The 14,896-nt window shown below is 50.9% G+C and overlaps 36 non-coding genes and 2 pseudogenes across 36 annotated transcripts; 25 read left to right on the top strand and 13 right to left on the bottom strand.

Moving 5' to 3' along the window:
• Positions 1-164: 164 nt before the first annotated feature.
• LOC127759509 (5S ribosomal RNA) lies at positions 165-283 on the bottom strand. The gene has a single exon (XR_008014788.1). It is a non-coding gene; the product is annotated as a 5S ribosomal RNA (ribosomal RNA).
• Positions 284-445: 162 nt separating this feature from the next.
• On the bottom strand, positions 446-564 carry LOC127759390 (5S ribosomal RNA). The gene has a single exon (XR_008014697.1). It is a non-coding gene; the product is annotated as a 5S ribosomal RNA (ribosomal RNA).
• A 335-nt stretch (positions 565-899) lies between these two features.
• On the bottom strand, positions 900-1,018 carry LOC127759497 (5S ribosomal RNA). The gene has a single exon (XR_008014783.1). It is a non-coding gene; the product is annotated as a 5S ribosomal RNA (ribosomal RNA).
• A 206-nt stretch (positions 1,019-1,224) lies between these two features.
• On the bottom strand, positions 1,225-1,343 carry LOC127759359 (5S ribosomal RNA). Its single transcript, XR_008014664.1, has one exon. It is a non-coding gene; the product is annotated as a 5S ribosomal RNA (ribosomal RNA).
• A 206-nt stretch (positions 1,344-1,549) lies between these two features.
• Positions 1,550-1,668, bottom strand: LOC127759279 (5S ribosomal RNA). The gene has a single exon (XR_008014583.1). It is a non-coding gene; the product is annotated as a 5S ribosomal RNA (ribosomal RNA).
• Positions 1,669-1,888: 220 nt separating this feature from the next.
• On the bottom strand, positions 1,889-2,007 carry LOC127759314 (5S ribosomal RNA). Its single transcript, XR_008014617.1, has one exon. It is a non-coding gene; the product is annotated as a 5S ribosomal RNA (ribosomal RNA).
• A 206-nt stretch (positions 2,008-2,213) lies between these two features.
• LOC127759278 (5S ribosomal RNA) lies at positions 2,214-2,332 on the bottom strand. Its single transcript, XR_008014582.1, has one exon. It is a non-coding gene; the product is annotated as a 5S ribosomal RNA (ribosomal RNA).
• Positions 2,333-2,538: 206 nt separating this feature from the next.
• Positions 2,539-2,702, bottom strand: LOC127759424 (5S ribosomal RNA; annotated as a pseudogene).
• A 206-nt stretch (positions 2,703-2,908) lies between these two features.
• On the bottom strand, positions 2,909-3,027 carry LOC127759294 (5S ribosomal RNA). Its single transcript, XR_008014598.1, has one exon. It is a non-coding gene; the product is annotated as a 5S ribosomal RNA (ribosomal RNA).
• A 220-nt stretch (positions 3,028-3,247) lies between these two features.
• Positions 3,248-3,368, bottom strand: LOC127759388 (5S ribosomal RNA). Its single transcript, XR_008014695.1, has one exon. It is a non-coding gene; the product is annotated as a 5S ribosomal RNA (ribosomal RNA).
• A 366-nt stretch (positions 3,369-3,734) lies between these two features.
• LOC127759293 (5S ribosomal RNA) lies at positions 3,735-3,853 on the bottom strand. Its single transcript, XR_008014597.1, has one exon. It is a non-coding gene; the product is annotated as a 5S ribosomal RNA (ribosomal RNA).
• A 206-nt stretch (positions 3,854-4,059) lies between these two features.
• Positions 4,060-4,182, bottom strand: LOC127759516 (5S ribosomal RNA; annotated as a pseudogene).
• Positions 4,183-4,352: 170 nt separating this feature from the next.
• Positions 4,353-4,471, bottom strand: LOC127759469 (5S ribosomal RNA). Its single transcript, XR_008014762.1, has one exon. It is a non-coding gene; the product is annotated as a 5S ribosomal RNA (ribosomal RNA).
• A 333-nt stretch (positions 4,472-4,804) lies between these two features.
• LOC127759410 (5S ribosomal RNA) lies at positions 4,805-4,923 on the top strand. The gene has a single exon (XR_008014716.1). It is a non-coding gene; the product is annotated as a 5S ribosomal RNA (ribosomal RNA).
• A 269-nt stretch (positions 4,924-5,192) lies between these two features.
• Positions 5,193-5,311, top strand: LOC127759402 (5S ribosomal RNA). The gene has a single exon (XR_008014708.1). It is a non-coding gene; the product is annotated as a 5S ribosomal RNA (ribosomal RNA).
• A 257-nt stretch (positions 5,312-5,568) lies between these two features.
• Positions 5,569-5,687, top strand: LOC127759299 (5S ribosomal RNA). The gene has a single exon (XR_008014603.1). It is a non-coding gene; the product is annotated as a 5S ribosomal RNA (ribosomal RNA).
• Positions 5,688-5,893: 206 nt separating this feature from the next.
• LOC127759339 (5S ribosomal RNA) lies at positions 5,894-6,012 on the top strand. The gene has a single exon (XR_008014640.1). It is a non-coding gene; the product is annotated as a 5S ribosomal RNA (ribosomal RNA).
• A 206-nt stretch (positions 6,013-6,218) lies between these two features.
• Positions 6,219-6,337, top strand: LOC127759364 (5S ribosomal RNA). The gene has a single exon (XR_008014669.1). It is a non-coding gene; the product is annotated as a 5S ribosomal RNA (ribosomal RNA).
• A 393-nt stretch (positions 6,338-6,730) lies between these two features.
• On the top strand, positions 6,731-6,849 carry LOC127759270 (5S ribosomal RNA). The gene has a single exon (XR_008014575.1). It is a non-coding gene; the product is annotated as a 5S ribosomal RNA (ribosomal RNA).
• A 206-nt stretch (positions 6,850-7,055) lies between these two features.
• On the top strand, positions 7,056-7,174 carry LOC127759386 (5S ribosomal RNA). Its single transcript, XR_008014693.1, has one exon. It is a non-coding gene; the product is annotated as a 5S ribosomal RNA (ribosomal RNA).
• A 205-nt stretch (positions 7,175-7,379) lies between these two features.
• LOC127759446 (5S ribosomal RNA) lies at positions 7,380-7,498 on the top strand. The gene has a single exon (XR_008014744.1). It is a non-coding gene; the product is annotated as a 5S ribosomal RNA (ribosomal RNA).
• Positions 7,499-7,890: 392 nt separating this feature from the next.
• On the top strand, positions 7,891-8,009 carry LOC127759307 (5S ribosomal RNA). Its single transcript, XR_008014610.1, has one exon. It is a non-coding gene; the product is annotated as a 5S ribosomal RNA (ribosomal RNA).
• A 206-nt stretch (positions 8,010-8,215) lies between these two features.
• On the top strand, positions 8,216-8,334 carry LOC127759385 (5S ribosomal RNA). The gene has a single exon (XR_008014692.1). It is a non-coding gene; the product is annotated as a 5S ribosomal RNA (ribosomal RNA).
• A 145-nt stretch (positions 8,335-8,479) lies between these two features.
• LOC127759260 (5S ribosomal RNA) lies at positions 8,480-8,598 on the top strand. Its single transcript, XR_008014566.1, has one exon. It is a non-coding gene; the product is annotated as a 5S ribosomal RNA (ribosomal RNA).
• A 324-nt stretch (positions 8,599-8,922) lies between these two features.
• On the top strand, positions 8,923-9,041 carry LOC127759259 (5S ribosomal RNA). The gene has a single exon (XR_008014565.1). It is a non-coding gene; the product is annotated as a 5S ribosomal RNA (ribosomal RNA).
• Positions 9,042-9,375: 334 nt separating this feature from the next.
• Positions 9,376-9,494, top strand: LOC127759439 (5S ribosomal RNA). Its single transcript, XR_008014741.1, has one exon. It is a non-coding gene; the product is annotated as a 5S ribosomal RNA (ribosomal RNA).
• A 257-nt stretch (positions 9,495-9,751) lies between these two features.
• On the top strand, positions 9,752-9,870 carry LOC127759405 (5S ribosomal RNA). The gene has a single exon (XR_008014711.1). It is a non-coding gene; the product is annotated as a 5S ribosomal RNA (ribosomal RNA).
• Positions 9,871-10,326: 456 nt separating this feature from the next.
• Positions 10,327-10,445, top strand: LOC127759432 (5S ribosomal RNA). Its single transcript, XR_008014734.1, has one exon. It is a non-coding gene; the product is annotated as a 5S ribosomal RNA (ribosomal RNA).
• Positions 10,446-10,650: 205 nt separating this feature from the next.
• Positions 10,651-10,769, top strand: LOC127759409 (5S ribosomal RNA). Its single transcript, XR_008014715.1, has one exon. It is a non-coding gene; the product is annotated as a 5S ribosomal RNA (ribosomal RNA).
• Positions 10,770-11,307: 538 nt separating this feature from the next.
• LOC127759510 (5S ribosomal RNA) lies at positions 11,308-11,423 on the top strand. The gene has a single exon (XR_008014789.1). It is a non-coding gene; the product is annotated as a 5S ribosomal RNA (ribosomal RNA).
• Positions 11,424-11,680: 257 nt separating this feature from the next.
• On the top strand, positions 11,681-11,799 carry LOC127759445 (5S ribosomal RNA). Its single transcript, XR_008014743.1, has one exon. It is a non-coding gene; the product is annotated as a 5S ribosomal RNA (ribosomal RNA).
• Positions 11,800-12,191: 392 nt separating this feature from the next.
• On the top strand, positions 12,192-12,310 carry LOC127759271 (5S ribosomal RNA). Its single transcript, XR_008014576.1, has one exon. It is a non-coding gene; the product is annotated as a 5S ribosomal RNA (ribosomal RNA).
• Positions 12,311-12,516: 206 nt separating this feature from the next.
• LOC127759484 (5S ribosomal RNA) lies at positions 12,517-12,635 on the top strand. Its single transcript, XR_008014770.1, has one exon. It is a non-coding gene; the product is annotated as a 5S ribosomal RNA (ribosomal RNA).
• A 205-nt stretch (positions 12,636-12,840) lies between these two features.
• Positions 12,841-12,959, top strand: LOC127759354 (5S ribosomal RNA). The gene has a single exon (XR_008014658.1). It is a non-coding gene; the product is annotated as a 5S ribosomal RNA (ribosomal RNA).
• Positions 12,960-13,228: 269 nt separating this feature from the next.
• Positions 13,229-13,347, top strand: LOC127759430 (5S ribosomal RNA). The gene has a single exon (XR_008014733.1). It is a non-coding gene; the product is annotated as a 5S ribosomal RNA (ribosomal RNA).
• Positions 13,348-13,604: 257 nt separating this feature from the next.
• LOC127759401 (5S ribosomal RNA) lies at positions 13,605-13,723 on the top strand. The gene has a single exon (XR_008014707.1). It is a non-coding gene; the product is annotated as a 5S ribosomal RNA (ribosomal RNA).
• Positions 13,724-13,929: 206 nt separating this feature from the next.
• LOC127759335 (5S ribosomal RNA) lies at positions 13,930-14,048 on the top strand. Its single transcript, XR_008014637.1, has one exon. It is a non-coding gene; the product is annotated as a 5S ribosomal RNA (ribosomal RNA).
• Positions 14,049-14,254: 206 nt separating this feature from the next.
• Positions 14,255-14,373, top strand: LOC127759404 (5S ribosomal RNA). The gene has a single exon (XR_008014710.1). It is a non-coding gene; the product is annotated as a 5S ribosomal RNA (ribosomal RNA).
• The last annotated feature ends 523 nt before the right edge of the window (positions 14,374-14,896 follow it).

Below are 14,896 nucleotides of genomic sequence, written 5' to 3'. Positions count from 1 at the left end.
CGTAACTTTCTCATACGGACTCGGAATCAGGCAAATGATATATCCACGGACATCTACAGAAAATGTTACATCCGATTCTCCGCAGCTCTCGCCCAAGGAGCGACACAACACGAGGGACGCAGCGGCGCGAGTCAAAAGAGGGGAGAGAGAGACGAGAAAAAGGAGGGATGCAACACGAGGACTTCCCAGGAGGTCACCCATCCTAGTACTACTCTCGCCCAAGCACGCTTAACTTCGGAGTTCTGATGGGATCCGGTGCTTTAGTGCTGGTATGATCGCATCCGATATGTCTAGGCGTCGTTCGGATGTCATTTCTTAAAATAGGCGTAACTTTCTCATACGGACTCGGAATCAGGCAAATGATAAATCCACGGACATCTACAGAAAATGTTACATCCGATTCCGGCGCGAGTCAAAAGAGGGGAGAGAGAGACGACAAAAAGGAGGGATGCAACACGAGGACTTCCTAGGAGGTCACCCATCCTAATACTACTCTCACCCAAGCACGCTTAACTTCGGAGTTCTAATGGGATCCGGTGCTTTAGTGCTGGTATGATCGCATCCGATATGTCTAGGCGTCATTCGGATGTCATCTCTTAAAATAGGCGTAACTTTCTCATACGGACTCGGAATCAGGCAAATGATATATCCACGGACATCTACAGAAAATGTTACATCCGATTCTCCGCAGCTCTCGCCCAAGGAGCGACACAACACGAGGGACGCAGCGGCGCGAGTCAAAAGAGGGGAGAGAGAGACGACAAGGCAAATGATATATCCACGGACATCTACAGAAAATGTTACATCCGATTCTCCGCAGCTCTCGCCCAAGGAGCGACACAACACGAGGGACGCAGCGGCGCGAGTCAAAAGAGGGGAGAGAGAGACGACAAAAAGGAGGGATGCAACACGAGGACTTCCCAGGAGGTCACCCATCCTAGTACTACTCTCGCCCAAGCACGCTTAACTTCGGAGTTCTGATGGGATCCGGTGCTTTAGTGCTGGTATGATCGCATCCGATATGTCTAGGCGTCATTCGGATGTCATTTCTTAAAATAGGCGTAACTTTCTCATACGGACTCGTAATCAGGCAAATGATATATCCACGGACATCTACAGAAAATGTTACATCCGATTCTCCGCAGCTCTCGCCCAAGGAGCGACACAACACGAGGGACGCAGCGGCGCGAGTCAAAAGAGGGGAGAGAGAGACGACAAAAAGGAGAGATGCAACACGAGGACTTCCCAGGAGGTCACCCATCCTAGTACTACTCTCGCCCAAGCACGCTTTACGTCGGAGTTCTGATGGGATCCGGTGCTTTAGTGCTGGTATGATCGCATCCGATATGTCAAGGCGTCATTCGGATGTCATTTCTTAAAATAGGCGTAACTTTCTCATACGGACTCGGAATCAGGCAAATGATATATCCACGGACATCTACAGAAAATGTTACATCCGATTCTCCGCAGCTCTCGCCCAAGGAGCGACACAACACGAGGGACGCAGCGGCGCGAGTCAAAAGAGGGGAGAGAGAGACGACAAAAAGGAGGGATGCAACACGAGGACTTCCCAGGAGGTCACCCATCCTAGTACTACTCTCGCCCAAGCACGCTTTACTTCGGAGTTCTGATGGGATCCGGTGCTTTAGTGCTGGTATGATCGCATCCGATATGTCTAGGCGTCATTCGGATGTCATTTCTTAAAATAGGCGTAACTTTCTCATACGGACTCGGAATCAGGCAAATGATATATCCACGGACATCTACAGAAAATGTTACATCCGATTCTCCGCAGCTCTCGCCCAAGGAGCGACACAACACGAGGGACGCAACACGAGGGACGTAACGGCGCGAGTCAAAAGAGGGGAGAGAGAGACGACAAAAATGAGGGATGCAACACGAGGACTTCCAAGGAGGTCACCCATCCTAGTACTACTCTCGCCCAAGCACGCTTTACTTCGGAGTTCTGATGGGATCCGGTGCTTTAGTGCTGGTATGATCGCATCCAATATGCCTAGGCGTCATTCGGATGTCATTTCTTAAATTAGGCGTAACTTTCTCATACGGACTCGGAATCAGGCAAATGATATATCCACGGACATCTACAGAAAATGTTACATCCGATTCGACGCAGCTCTCGCCCAAGGAGCGACACAACACGAGGGACGCAGCGGCGCGAGTCAAAAGAGGGGAGAGAGAGACGAGAAAAAGGAGGGATGCAACACGAGGACTTCCCAGGAGGTCACCCATCCTAGTACTACTCTCGCCCAAGCACGCTTTACTTCGGAGTTCTGATGGGATCCGGTGCTTTAGTGCTGGTATGATCGCATCCGATATGTCTAGGCGTCATTCGGATGTCATTTCTTAAAATAGGCGTAACTTTCTCATACGGACTCGGAATCAGGCAAATGATATATCCACGGACATCTACAGAAAATGTTACATCCGATTCTCCGCAGCTCTCGCCCATGGAGCGACACAACACGAGGGACACAGCGGCGCGAGTCAAAAGAGGGGAGAGAGAGACGACAAAAAGGAGGGATGCAACACGAGGACTTCCCAGGAGGTCACCCATCCTAGTACTACTCTCGCCCAAGCACGCTTAACTTCGGAGTTCCATCCTAGTACTACTCTCGCCCAAGCACGCTTAACTTCGGAGTTCTGATGGGATCCGGTGCTTTAGTGCTGGTATGATCGCATCCGATATGTCTAGGCGTCATTCGGATGTCATTTCTTAAAATAGTCGTAACTTTCTCATACGGACTCGGAATCAGGCAAATGATATATTCACGGACATCTACAGAAAATGTTACATCCGATTCTCCGCAGCTCTCGCCCAAGGAGCGACACAACACGAGGGACGCAGCGGCGCGAGTCAAAAGAGGGGAGAGAGAGACGACAAAAAGGAGGGATGCAACACGAGGACTTCCCAGGAGGTCACCCATCCTAGTACTACTCTCGCCCAAACACGCTTAACTTCGGAGTTCTGATGGGATCCGGTGCTTTAGTGCTGGTATGATCGCATCCGATATGTCTAGGCGTCATTCGGATTTCATTTCTTAAAATAGGCGTAACTTTCTCATACGGACTCGGAATCAGGCAAATGATATATCCACGGACATCTACAGAAAATGTTACATCCGATTCTCCGCAGCTCTCGCCCAAGGAGCGACACAACACGAGGCACGCAACACGAGGGACGCAGCGGCGCGAGTCAAAAGAGGGGAGAGAGAGACGACAAAAAGGAGGGATGCAACACGAGGACTTCCCAGGAGGTCACCCATCTTAGTATACTACTCTCGCCCAAGCACGCTTAACTTCGGAGTTCTGATGGGATCCGGTGCTTTAGTGCTGGTATGATCGCATCCGATATGTCTAGGCGTCATTCGGATGTCATTTCTTAAAATAGGCGTAACTTTCTCATACGGACTCGGAATCAGGCAAATGATATATCCACGGACATCTACAGAAAATGTTACATCCGATTCTCCGCAGCTCTCGCCCAAGGAGCGACACAACACGAGGGACGCAGCGGCGCGAGTCAAAAGAGGGGAGAGAGAGACGACAAAAAGGATGGATGCAACACGAGGACTTCCCAGGAGGTCACCCATCCTAGTACTACTCTCGCCCAAATGTTACATCCGATTCTCCGCAGCTCTCGCCCAAGGAGCGACACAACACGAGGGACGCAGCGGCGCGAGTCAAAAGAGGGGAGAGAGAGACGACAAAAAGGAGGGATGCAACACGAGGACTTCCCAGGAGGTCACCCATCCTAGTACTACTCTCGCCCAAGCACGCTTAACTTCAGAGTTCTGATGGGATCCGGTGCTTTAGTGCTGGTATGATCGCATCCGATATGTCTAGGCGTCATTCGGATTTCATTTCTTAAAATAGGCGTAACTTTCTCATACGGACTCGGAATCAGGCAAATGATATATCCACGGACATCTACAGAAAATGTTACATCCGATTCTCCGCAGCTCTCGCCCAAGGAGCGACACAACACGAGGGACGCAGCGGCGCGAGTCAAAAGAGGGGAGAGAGAGACGACAAAAAGGAGGGATGCAACACGAGGACTTCCCAGGAGGTCACCCATCCTAGTACTACTCTCGCCCAAGCACGCTTAACTTCGGAGTTCTGATGGGATCCGGTGCTTGGCGTCATTCGGATGTCATTTCTTAAAATAGGCGTAACTTTCTCATACGGACTCGGAATCAGGCAAATGATATATCCACGGACATCTACAGAAAATGTTACATCCGATTCCCCGCAGCTCTCGCCCAAGGAGCGACACAACACGAGGGACGCAGTGGCGCGAGTCAAAAGAGGGGAGAGAGAGACGACAAAAAGGAGGGATGCAACACGACGACTTCCCAGGAGGTCACCCATCCTAGTACTACTCTCGCCCAAGCACGCTTAACTTTAGAGTTTTGATGGGATCCAGTGCATTAGTGCTAGTATGATCGCATCCGATATGCCTAGGCGTCATTCGGATGTCATTTCTTAAAATAGGCGTAACTTTCTCATACGGACTCGGAATCAGGCAAATGATATATCCACGGACAACTACAGAAAATGTTACATCCGATTCTCCCCAGCTCTCGCCCAAGGAGCGACACAACACGAGGGACGCAGCGGCGCGAGTCAAAAGAGGGGAGAGAGAGACGACAAAAAGGAGGGATGCGTCGCTCGTGTAACATTTTCTGTAGATTTCCGTGGATATATCATTTGCCTGATTCCGAGTCCGTATGAGAAAGTTACGCCTATTTTAAGAAATGACATCCGAATGACGCCTAGGCATATCGGATGCGATCATACCAGCACTAAAGCACCGGATCCCATCAGAACTCCGAAGTTAAGCATGCTTGGGCGAGAGAAGCACTAGGATGGGTGACCTCCTGGGAAGTCCTCGTGTTGCATCCTCCTTTTTGTCGTCTCTCTCTCCCCTCCTTTGACTCGCGCCGCTGCGTCCCTCGTGTTGTGTCGCTCCTTGGGCGAGAGCTCTCTCCCCTCTTTTGACTCGCGCCGCTGCGTCCCTCGTGTTGTGTCGCTCCTTGGGCGAGAGCTGCGGGGAATCGGATGTAACATTTTCTGTAGATGTCCGTGGATATATCATTTGCCTGATTCCGAGTCCGTATGAGAAAGTTACGCCTATTTTAAGAAATGACATCCGAATGACGCCTAGGCATATCGGATGCGATCATACTAGCACTAAAGCACTGGATCCCATTAAAACTCCAAAGTTAAGCGTGCTTGGGCGAGAGTAGTACTAGGATGGGTGACCTCTTGGGAAGTCCTCGTGTTGCATCCCTCCTTTTTGTCGTCTCTCTCTCCCCTCTTTTGACTCGCGCCGCTGTGTCCCTCGTGTTGTGTCGCTCCTTGGGTGAAAGCTGCGGGGAATCGGATATAACATTCGTGTTGTGTCGCTCCTTGGGCGAGAGCTGCGGGGAATCGGATGTAACATTTTCTGTAGATGTCCGTGGATATATCATTTGCCTGATTCCGAGTCCGTATGAGAAAGTTACGCCTATTTTAAGAAATGACATCCAAATGACGCCTAGGCATATCGGATGCGATCATACCAGCACTAAAGCACCGGATCTCATCAGAACTCCGAAGTTAAGCGTGCTTGGGCGAGAGTAGTACTAGGATGGGCGACCTCCTGGGAAGTCCTCGTGTTGCATCCCTCCTTTTTGTCGTCTCTCTCTCCCCTCTTTTGACTCGCGCCGCTGCGTCCCTCGTGTTGTGTCGCTCCTTGGGCGAGAGCTGCGGGGAATCGGATGTAACATTTTCTGTAGATGTCCGTGGATATATCATTTGCCTGATTTCGAGTCCGTATGAGAAAGTTACGCCTATTTTAAGAAATGACATCCGAATGACGCCTAGGCATATCGGATGTGATCATACCAGCACTAAAGCACCGGATCCCATCAGAACTCCGAAGTTAAGCGTGCTTGGGCGAGAGTAGTACTAGGATGGGTGATCTCCTGGGAAGTCCTTGTGTTGCATCCCTCCTTTTTGTCGTCTCTCTCTCCCCTCTTTTGACTCGCGCCGCTGCGTCCCTCGTGTTGTGTCGCTCCTTGGGCGAGAGCTGCGGAGAATCGGATGTAACATTTTCTGTAGATGTCCGTGGATATATCATTTGCCTGATTCCGAGTCCGTATGAGAAAGTTACGCCTATTTTAAGAAATGACATCCGAATGACGCCTAGGCATATCGGATGCGATCATACCAGCACTAAAGCACCGGATCCCATCAGAACTCCGAAGTTAAGCGTGCTTGGGCGAGAGTAGTACTAGGATGGGTGACCTCCTCGGAAGTCCTAGTGTTGCATCCTCCTTTTTTGTCGTCTCTCTCTCCCCTCTTTTGACTCGCGCCGCTGCGTCCCTCGTGTTGTGTCGCTCCTTGAGAAAGTTACGCCTATTTTAAGAAATGACATCCGAATGACGCCTAGGCATATCGCATGCGATCATACCAGCACTAAAGCACCGGTGACCTCCTGGGAAGTCCTCGTGTTGCATCCCTCCTTTTTGTCGTCTCTCTCTCCCCTCTTTTGACTCGCGCCGCTGCGTCCCTCGTGTTGTGTCGCTCCTTGGGCGAGAGCTGCGTCGAATCGGATGTAACATTTTCTGTAGATGTCCGTGGATATATCATTTGCCTGATTCCGAGTCCGTATGAGAAAGTTACGCCTAATTTAAGAAATGACATCCGAATGACGCCTAGGTATATCGGATGCGATCATACCAGCACTAAAGCACCGGATCCCATCAGAACTCCGAAGTTAAGCGTGCTTGGGCGAGAGTAGTACTAGGATGGGTGACCTCCTGGGAAGTCCTCGTGTTGCATTCCTCCTTTTTGTCGTCTCTCTCTTCCCTCTTTTGACTCGCGCCACTGCGTCCCTCGTGTTGTGTCACTCCTTGGGCGAGAGCTGCGGGGAATCGGATGTAACATTTTCTGTAGATGTCCGTGGATATATCATTTGCCTGATTCCGAGTCCGTATGAGAAAGTTACGCCTATTTTAAGAAATGACATCCGAATGACGCCTAGGCATATCGGATGTGATCATACCAGCACTAAAGCACCGGATCCCATCAGAACTCCGAAGTTAAGCGTGCTTGGGCGAGAGTAGTACTAGGATGGGTGACCTCCTCGGAAGTCCTAGTGTTGCATCCTCCTTTTTGTCGTCTCTCACTCCCCTCTTTTGACTCGCGCCGCTGCGTCCCTCGTGTTGTGTCGCTCCTTGGGCGAGAGCTGCGGAGAATCGGATGTAACATTTTCTGTAGATGTCCGTGGATATATCATTTGCCTGATTCCGAGTCCGTATGAGAAAGTTACGCCTATTTTAAGAAATGACATCCGAATGACGCCTAGGCATATCGGATGCGATCATACCAGCACTAAAGCACCGGATCCCATCAGAACTCCGAAGTTAAGCACGCTTGGGCGAGAGTAGTACTAGGATGGGTGACCTCCTCGGAAGTCCTAGTGTTGCATCCTCCTTTTTGTCGTCTCTCTCTCCCCTCTTTTGACTCGCGCCGCTGCGTCCCTCGTGTTGTGTCGCTCCTTGAGAAAGTTACGCCTATTTTAAGAAATGACATCCGAATGATGCCTAGGCATATCGCATGTGATCATACCAGCACTAAAGCACCGGTGACCTCTTGGGAAGTCCTCGTGTTGCATCCCTCCTTTTTGTCGTCTCTCTCTCCCCTCTTTTGACTCGTGCCGCTGCGTCCATCGTGTTGTGTCGCTCCTTGGGCGAGAGCTGCGTCGAATCGGATGTAACATTTTATGTAGATGTCCGTGGATATATCATTTGCCTGATTCCGAGTCCGTATGAGAAAGTTACGCCTAATTTAAGAAATGACATCCGAATGACGCCTAGGCATATTGGATGCGATCATACCAGCACTAAAGCACCGGATCCCATCGGAACTCCGAAGTTAAGCGTGTTTGGGCGAGAGTAGTACTAGGATGGGTGACCTCCTGGGAAGTCCTCGTGTTGCATCCCTCCTTTTTGTCGTCTCTCTCTCCCCTCTTTTGACTCGCGCCACTGCGTCCCTCGTGTTGTGTCGCTCCTTGGGCGAGAGCTGCGGGGAATCGGATGTAACATTTTCTGTAGATGTCCGTGGATATATCATTTGCCTGATTCCGAGTCCGTATGAGAAAGTTACGCCTATTTTAAGAAATGACATCCGAATGACGCCTAGGCATATCGGATGTGATCATACCAGCACTAAAGCACCGGATCCCATCAGAACTCCGAAGTTAAGCGTGCTTGGGCGAGAGTAGTACTAGGATGGGTGACCTCCTCGGAAGTCCTAGTGTTGCATCCTCCGCTCCTTGGGCGAGAGCTGCGGGGAATCGGATGTAACATTTTCTGTAGATTTCCGTGGATATATCATTTGCCTGATTCCGAGTCCGTATGAGAAAGTTACGCCTATTTTAAGAAATGACATCCGAATGACGCCTAGGCATATCGGATGCGATCATACCAGCACTAAAGCACCGGATCCCATCAGAACTCCGAAGTTAAGCGTGCTTGGGCGAGAGTAGTACTAGGATGGGTGACCTCCTGGGAAGTCCTCGTGTTGCATCCTCCTTTTTATCGTCTCTCTCTCCCCTCCTTTGACTCGCGCCGCTGCGTCCCTCGTGTTGTGTCGCTCCTTGGGCCTCCCCTCCTTTGACTCGCGCCGCTGCGTCCCTCGTGTTGTGTCGCTCCTTGGGCGAGAGCTCTGTCCCCTCTTTTGACTCGCGCCGCTGCGTCCCTCGTGTTGTGTCGCTCCTTGGGCGAGAGCTGCGGGGAATCGGATGTAACATTTTCTGTAGATGTCCGTGGATATATCATTTGCCTGATTCCGAGTCCGTATGAGAAAGTTACGCCTATTTTAAGAAGTGACATCCGAATGACGCCTAGGCATATCGGATGCGATCATACCAGCACTAAAGCACCGGATCCCATCAGAACTCCGAAGTTAAGCGTGCTTGGGCGAGAGTAGTACTAGGATGGGTGACCTCCTGGGAAGTCCTCGTGTTGCATCCTCCTTTTTATCGTCTCTCTCTCCCCTCCTTTGACTCGCGCCGCTGCGTCCCTCGTGTTGTGTCGCTCCTTGGGCGAGAGCTCTGTCCCCTCTTTTGACTCGCGCCGCTGCGTCCCTCGTGTTGTGTCGCTCCTTGGGCAAGAGCTGCGGGGAATCGGATGTAACATTTCCGCTGCGTCCCTCGTGTTGTGTCGCTCCTTGGGCGAGAGCTGCGGGGAATCGGATGTAACATTTTCTGTAGATGTCCGTGGATATATCATTTGCCTGATTCCGAGTCCGTATGAGAAAGTTACGCGTATTTTAAGAAATGACATCCGAATGACGCCTAGGCATATCGGATGCGATCATACTAGTACTAAAGCACTAGATCCCATCAAAACTCCAAAGTTAAGCGTGCTTGGGCGAGAGTAGTACTAGGATGGGTGACCTCGTGGGAAGTCCTCGTGTTGCATCCCTTCTTTTTGTCGTCTCTCTCTCCCCTCTTTTGACTCGCGCCGCTGCGTCCCTCGTGTTGTGTCGCTCCTTGGGTGAAAGCTGCGGGGAATCGGATGTAACATTCGTGTTGTGTCGCTCCTTGGGCGAGAGCTGCGGGGAATCGGATGTAACATTTTCTGTAGATGTCCGTGGATATATCATTTGCCTGATTCCGAGTCCGTATGAGAAAGTTACGCCTATTTTAAGAAATGACATCCGAATGACGCCTAAGCATATCGGATGCGATCATACCAGCACTAAAGCACCGGATCCCATCAGAACTCCGAAGTTAAGCATGCTTGGGCGAGAGTAGTACTAGGATGGTTGACCTCCTGGGAAGTCCTAGTGTTGCATCCTCCTTTTTGTCGTCTCTCTCTCCCCTCTTTTGACTCGCGCCGCTGCGTCCCTCGTGTTGTGTCGCTCCTTGAGAAAGTTACGCCTATTTTATGAAATGACATCCGAATGACGCCTAGGCATATCGCATGCGATCATACCAGCACTAAAGCACCGGTGACCTCCTGGGAAGTCCTCGTGTTGCATCCCTCCTTTTTGTCGTCTCTCTCTCCCCTCCTTTGACTCGCGCCGCTGCGTCCCTCGGGTTGTGTCGCTCCTTGGGCGAGAGCTCTCTCCCCTCTTTTGACTCGCGCCGCTGCGTCCCTCGTGTTGTGTCGCTCCTTGGGCGAGAGCTGCGGGGAAGCGGATGTAACATTTTCTGTAGATGTCCGTGGATATATCATTTGCCTGATTCCGAGTCCGTATGAGAAAGTTACGCCTATTTTAAGAAATGACATCCGAATGACGCCTAGGCATATCGGATGCGATCATACCAGCACTAAAGCACCGGATCCCATCAAAACTCCGAAGTTAAGCGTGCTTGGGCGAGAGTAGTACTAGGATGGGTGACCTCCTCGGAAGTCTTTGTGTTGCATCCTCCTTTTTGTCGTCTCTCTCTCCCCTCTTTTGACTCGCGCCGCTGCGTCCCTCGTGTTGTGTCGCTCCTTGGGCGAGAGCTGCGGGGAATCGGATGTAACATTTTCTGTAGATTTCCGTGGATATATCATTTGCCTGATTCCGAGTCCGTATGAGAAAGTTACGCCTATTTTAAGAAATGACATCCGAATGACGCCTAGGCATATCGGATGCGATCATACCAGCACTAAAGCACCGGATCCCATCAGAACTCCGAAGTTAAGCATGCTTGGGCGAGAGAAGCACTAGGATGGGTGACCTCCTGGGAAGTCCTCGTGTTGCATCCTCCTTTTTGTCGTCTCTCTCTCCCCTCCTTTGACTCGCGCCGCTGCGTCCCTCGTGTTGTGTCGCTCCTTGGGCGAGAGCTCTCTCCCCTCTTTTGACTCGCGCCGCTGCGTCCCTCGTGTTGTGTCGCTCCTTGGGCGAGAGCTGCGGGGAATCGGATGTAACATTTTCTGTAGATGTCCGTGGATATATCATTTGCCTGATTCCGAGTCCGTATGAGAAAGTTACGCCTATTTTAAGAAATGACATCCGAATGACGCCTAGGCATATCGCATGCGATCATACCAGCACTAAAGCACCGGTGACCTCCTGGGAAGTCCTCGTGTTGCATCCCTCCTTTTTGTCGTCTCTCTCTCCCCTCTTTTGACTCGCGCCGCTGCGTCCCTCGTGTTGTGTCGCTCCTTGGGCGAGAGCTGCGTCGAATCGGATGTAACATTTTCTGTAGATGTCCGTGGATATATCATTTGCCTGATTCCGAGTCCGTATGAGAAAGTTACGCCTATTTTAAGAAATGACATCCGAATGACGCCTAGGCATATCGGATGCGATCATACTAGCACTAAAGCACTGGATCCCATTAAAACTCCAAAGTTAAGCGTGCTTGGGCGAGAGTAGTACTAGGATGGGTGACCTCTTGGGAAGTCCTCTTGCATCCCTCCTTTTTTTCGTCTCTCTCTCCCCTCTTTTGACTCGCGCCGCTGCGTCCCTCGTGTTGTGTCGCTCCTTGGGTGAAAGCTGCGGGGAATCGGATGTAACATTCGTGTTGTGTCGCTCCTTGGGCGAGAGCTGCGGGGAATCGGATGTAACATTTTCTGTAGATGTCCGTGGATATATCATTTGCCTGATTCCGAGTCCGTATGAGAAAGTTACGCCTATTTTAAGAAATGACATCCGAATGACGCCTAGGCATATCGGATGCGATCATACCAGCACTAAAGCACCGGATCCCATCATAACTCCGAAGTTAAGCGTGCTTGGGCGAGAGTAGTACTAGGATGGGTGACCTCCTCGGAAGTCCTAGTGTTGCATCCTCCTTTTTGTCGTCTCTCTCTCCCCTCTTTTGACTCGCGCCGCTGCGTCCCTCGTGTTGTGTCGCTCCTTGAGAAAGTTATGCCTATTTTATGAAATGACATCCGAATGACGCCTAGGCATATCGCATGCGATCATACCAGCACTAAAGCACCGGTGACCTCCTGGGAAGTCCTCGTGTTGCATCCCTCCTTTTTGTCGTCTCTCTCTCCCCTCTTTTGACTCACGCCGCTGCGTCCCTCGTGTTGTGTCGCTCCTTCGGCGAGAGCTGCGTCGAATCGGATGTAACATTTTCTGTAGATGTCCGTGGATATATCATTTGCCTGATTCCGAGTCCGGATGAGAAAGTTACGCCTAATTTAAGAAATGACATCCGAATGACGCCTAGGCATATTGGATGCGATCATACCAGCACTAAAGCACCGGATCCCATTAGAACTCCGAAGTTAAGCGTGCTTGGGCGAGAGTAGTACTAGGATGGGTGACCTCCTGGGAAGTCCTCGTGTTGCATCCCTCCTTTTTGTCGTCTCTCTTTCCCCTCTTTTGACTCGCGCCACTGCGTCCCTCGTGTTGTGTCGCTCCTTGGGCGAGAGCTGCGAGGAATCGGATGTAACATTTTCTGTAGATGTCCGTGGATATATCATTTGCCTTATTCCGAGTCCGTATGAGAAAGTTACGCCTATTTTAAGAAATGACATCCGAATGACGCCTAGGCATATCGGATATGATCATACCAGCACTAAAGCACCGGATCCCATCAGAACTCCGAAGTTAAGCGTGCTTGGGCGAGAGTAGTAATAGGATGGGTGACCTCCTCGGAAGTCCTAGTGTTGCATCCTCCTTTTTGTCGTCTCTCACTCCCCTCTTTTGACTCGCGCCGCTGCGTCCCTCGTGTTGTGTCGCTCCTTGGGCGAGAGCTGCGGGGAATCGGATGTAACATTTTCTGTAGATTTCCGTGGATATATCATTTGCCTGATTCCGAGTCCGTATGAGAAAGTTACGCCTATTTTAAGAAATGACATCCGAATGACGCCTAGGCATATTGGATGCGATCATACCAGCACTAAAGCACCGGATCCCATCAGAACTCCGAAGTTAAGCGAGCTTGGGCGAGAGTAGTACTAGGATGGGTGACCTCCTAGGAAGTCCTCGTGTTGCATCCTCCTTTTTGTCGTCTCTCTCTCCCCTCCTTTGACTTGCGCCGCTGCGTCCCTCGTGTTGTGTCGCTCCTTGGGCGAGAGCTCTGTCCCCTCTTTTGACTCGCGCCGCTGCGTAGCTCGTGTTGTGTCGCTCCTTGGGCGAGAGCTGCGGGGAATCGGATGTAACATTTTCTGTAGATGTCCGTGGATATATCATTTGCCTGATTCCGAGTCCGTATGAGAAAGTTACGCGTATTTTAAGAAATGACATCCGAATGACGCCTAGGCATATCGGATGCGATCATACTAGTACTAAAGCACTGGATCCCATCAAAACTCCAAAGTTAAGCGTGCTTGGGCGAGAGTAGTACTAGGTTGGGTGACCTCTTGGGAAGTCCTCGTGTTGCATCCCTTCTTTTTGTCGTCTCTCTCTCCCCTCTTTTGACTCGCGCCGCTGCGTCCCTCGTGTTGTGTCGCTCCTTGGGTGAAAGCTGCGGGGAATCGGATGTAACATTCGTGTTGTGTCGCTCCTTGGGCGAGAGCTGCGGGGAATCGGATGTAACGTTTTCTGTATATGTCCGTGGATATATCATTTGCCTGATTCCGAGTCCGTATGAGAAAGTTACGCCTATTTTAAGAAATGACATCCGAATGACGCCTAGGCATATTGGATGCGATCATACCAGCACTAAAGCACCAGATCCCATCAGAACACCGAAGTTAAGCGTGCTTGGGCGAGAGTAGTACTAGGATGGGTGACCTTCTGAGAAGTCCTCGTGTTGCATCCCTCCTTTTTGTCGTCTCTCTCTCCCCTCTTTTGACTCGCGCCACTGCGTCCCTCGTGTTGTGTCGCTCCTTGGGCGAGAGATGCGGAGAATCGGATGTAACATTTTCTGTAGATGTCCGTGGATATATCATTTGCATGATTCCGAGTCCGTATGAGAAAGTTACGCCTATTTTAAGAAATCACATCCGAATGACGCCTAGACATATTGGATGCAATCATACCAGCACTAAAGCACCGGATCCCATCAGAACTCCGAAGTTAAGCGTGCTTGGGCGAGAGTAGTACTAGGATGGGTGACCTCTTCGGAAGTCCTTGTGTTGCATCCCTCCTTTTTGACGTCTCTCTCTCCCCTCTTTTGACTCGCGCCGCTGCGTCCCTCGTGTTGTGTCGCTCCTTGGGGGAGAGCTGCGGGGAATCGGATGTAACATTTTCTGTACATGTCCGTGGATATATCATTTGCCTGATTCCGAGTCCGTATGAGAAAGTTACGCCTATTTTAAGAAATGACATCCGAATGACGCCTAGGCATATCGGATGCGATCATACCAGCACTAAAGCACCGGATCCCATCAGAACTCCGATGTTAAGCGTGCTTGGGCGAGAGTAGTACTAGGATGGGTGACCTCCTCGGAAGTCCTAGTGTTGCATCCTCCTTTTTGTCGTCTCTCTCTCCCCTCTTTTGACTCGCGCCGCTGCGTCCCTCGTGTTGTGTCGCTCCTTGGGCGAGAGCTGCGGGGAATCGGATGTAACATTTTCTGTAGATTTCCGTGGATATATCATTTGCCTGATTCCGAGTCCGTATGAGAAAGTTACGCCTATTTTAAGAAATGACATCCGAATGACGCCTAGGCATATCGCATGCGATCATACCAGCACTAAAGCACCGGTGACCTCCTGGGAAGTCCTCGTGTTGCATCCCTCCTTTTTGTCGTCTCTCTCTCCCCTCTTTTGACTCGCGCCGCTGCGTCCCTCGTGTTGTGTCGCTCCTTGGGCGAGAGCTGCGTCGAATCGGATGTAACATTTTCTGTAGATGTCCGTGGATATATCATTTGCCTGATTCCGAGTCCGTATGAGAAAGTTACGCCTATTTTAAGAAATGACATTCGAATAACGCCTAGGCATATCGCATGCGATCATACCAGCACTAAAGCACCGGTGACCTCCTGGGAAGTCC

Source organism: Oryza glaberrima, unplaced genomic scaffold (assembly GCF_000147395.1).
Source record: "Oryza glaberrima unplaced genomic scaffold, OglaRS2 ChrUN-Ctg41, whole genome shotgun sequence".
Taxonomy (NCBI): Eukaryota; Viridiplantae; Streptophyta; class Magnoliopsida; order Poales; family Poaceae; genus Oryza; species Oryza glaberrima.
The sequence above is the reverse complement of the archived record's forward strand: the minus strand, read 5'-3'. Positions and strand labels throughout refer to the sequence as shown.